The sequence below is a fragment of the Cyprinodon variegatus genome, unplaced genomic scaffold, assembly GCF_000732505.1.
Source record: "Cyprinodon variegatus isolate N-32 unplaced genomic scaffold, C_variegatus-1.0 Scaffold752, whole genome shotgun sequence".
Taxonomy (NCBI): domain Eukaryota; kingdom Metazoa; phylum Chordata; class Actinopteri; order Cyprinodontiformes; family Cyprinodontidae; genus Cyprinodon; species Cyprinodon variegatus.
The window spans coordinates 127992-131107 of record NW_015151205.1 but is presented as its reverse complement, the minus strand read 5'-3'; positions in this window follow the sequence as shown (position 1 = coordinate 131107).

Sequence of the window (3116 nt, the reverse complement as noted above, 5' to 3'; positions counted from 1 at the left end):
AGATAAATTAGATTTTTTTTTTCAGTTCTTTTTCTAACATTCCACCGACATCAGACTGCTGATTGTTAAAAAAAGACAAAACAAAAAAGCAACAAACAAACCTAAATGTTGGAAAAACTATAAATAAAATTCAGTCTTATGTTTACATTTGATCACTGCTGCAGTTTAAGAGATTGAAATATCATGAGAAATCTACTGAACTAAAGTTTGTCAAAGTCATCCTTGAAGCTTCCAGTTTGTCTCTGATGATTCAGGTTAGATTTATGGATTCCAGGCAGAATAAATTCAGAACTAACATTTAGATCGGAGCATTAATACAGTGAAACTTCCTTTAATCTGAATGACTGAATCAGTTCAGGTTTCTCTGTAGCCCTGCAGCAGTTAGCAGACACACCTCTGTAGGAAAGAGTCCGAAATGAAGAGTTAAAAAATAAACAATAAAATCCTGTAAAGTGTTTTAACAATATAAAACTGGAGAATAAATAACCAACATCCAGCTATGGACATTTTTTTACAGTAATTTAAAAATAGCAGCAACATCAGAGATGTGCAAAATGACAGCAGCAGGTTATTTAACTGACTAAGGTAGAAACTGAGCAGAATCAGCATGAATGGAAGAACTGGTTGAGGTTACTGGGAACAGTGGTGGTTCTAGAGTCTTCCAGCTGCTGGGAGGAAGGATCTGTGATAACGCTCCCTGCTGCATTTAAGGTGCAGCAGTCTGTCACTGAAGGAGCTGTCCAGTTCAGCACCAGTTTCATGCATGGGGGGTCCAGAGGGCATCCAATCAGAGCTGGCCTTCCCGATCAGCTGATCCTGCCGCTTCCTCTCAGCTACAGATGAGCCGCTGCTCCAACAGACAGCTCCATAGAAGATGCTGATGCTACAGCAGAGTCAGAGAAGGTTTCAGATGAACTCAGATAAACACCTTAGAAGAGTCCGATGTCCGTTCCCTGGATGTTCACCGGTGTCAGTGGAGTGGATCTGCTTCTGCCAAAGTCCAACACCAGCTCCTTGGTTTTCCCTGCATGAATCAGAAGGTGGTTCTGCTGGAACCAGACCACCGAGTCCTGGGTCATCTCCACCTGTGATGAGGCCAACTATGGTAGAATGGTCAGAGAACTTCTGGAGGTGGCAGCGTGGGGAGTCTGCAGTGTGGAGCACTTATTTCAGAAATAATTCTGGAGGTTGGTCATTGTGAAAATACTAGTGGTTATTAAAAGCACCATGTTCTGCTCGGGATTTAGCTCAAAGGACAGTTTCTGGATCATCAAATAAAGAGTTTCAGCTGCAGAGGAGAACCTTCAGGTCATCTTAGAAGGTCCAGTAAGCTTCCTGACCATCTCACAGGGTGGTGTTTGGACCGGAGCATGCTCCAGCTGGCTTGTGTTTAAATGTCTTCCTCTGTTCAAGGAAACCAACAGAGACAAAACAAACTCCTGCAGGAGTTTAAAGGATGAATCCTCCTCCTGGAGAAGAACTGAGAGCCTCCATGGGACCAATGTGGCGTCAGCAGTGATGCTTCCTGATCCGAACCATCGGTGGGTTTTCTTTCCTCCAGAGAAATGGACTTCCTCGCAGTTCTGCCCAATAACTTTGCTGTGGATAAAGAATGAGATCCAGGAGCCCTTTGGAGATAATCTGGGGATTGTGTTGGAATGACAGCACCGGGTCACAGGACTAGAGAGAGAACAACACAGCTGACTACCCTACTGATGCGATCAGACCCTCAGCATGATGCTGCCACCACCACCCAGTTCTTAGATGGAGGAACAGAAGCAGACAAACTGGGATCAACCCCTAAGATCGCCATCAGCCAGGTTCTAGTCCAGAATGGACTGGAAACTGTTGCACTGATCTGAGCTTTTGAAACCCGCTGATCTGAGCAGCAGAAGCGTTTGTTCTGTTCTGCGGATCTGTCAGAGCTCATGTAACAAAGAGGATGTTTCTGCAGCCGGTCTCAGAGCAGGAACAGGAAGAACCGCCGTCCTGTCACTGCAGCTGTGACTCTGTGGTCAGGCTTCTCTGAAGCAGATTTTAGAAACGGTTGTTCCTCCTCGGAGCGTCGGAGCGCAGGAAGCCCGTCGAGTTCCTGGACTCTGGACTGCAGGTGAGAGCAGCTTCCTGAGCAGCTGGTGAGGAACAGAGGGAGGATTTATGAGCTGCATCACTCTCAGCGGATCAAACATGATCCAAGGGTTCAGATCTGAATGCTGATTGGTTCTGTACTCTGTCCCAGAGCTCTGCAGGCTTCCTGAAGGTCTGCAGAGCTCCTCTCTGCACTTTGCTGCGTTTAAACTCTGATTTATGCTTTTATTTGGATTTCTCTAAACTCTGATGGTGCAGAACTTCGTTCTGCTGAACTTCAGACCCGTCGGTCCTGATTCAGGGCAGCGCCACAGACAACAGGCGAGCTGCAGGTTCCTTCTCCAACATGACTCATCTGCTTTTTATGTCCTCGGACGGCGTGAAGCTGCTATGTCAGAGCTTCTTACAGTAAATGAGTTTCTGCTTCAACAGAACCCGATCTGGACTTTAAAGATAAAATTCAGGATTGGAAATCGATCAGATGATGGTGAGAACAGTTCTGGTCTGATTCTGAATAAAACAAAACCAAACAAACCACAGAGGAAACCAGAGATTCAGCTTTTTTTTTATAGCAGCGGATCTTAATTGAAAGGTTGAGAACATGATAACGATCCCTGAGCTCAACCATCACATCATATTCTGCTGAAGATTCTCCGTCATCCAATCAGAGTCATTCCAAAAAAGTTGAACAACTTTATCGCTGCAGACAGCTTCTTCGCTTCTCTTCCTCGTTTCTCTGTTTATTGGTACTTTTATGAGGTTATATTTCAGGAATTGTGTTTTTTTTTAATCAGATTTGAGGATAAATATCAACAAAAAACATGTAAATTGGATCCAGATAAAAATGTTATTTAATCTTTGCAAAGAGAGACCAGTTCATCATACTGCATGGTAATCAGCCCTGTTCTGATCTATAATAACAGAAAGTGGTCAGAATCAAAACAAATTACAGATAAAGATTCTCAGTCATCAAGGTTAGAGTCATTCCAAGAAAGTGCATAAAGCAATCCACTGGCCTTTGTTTCCAA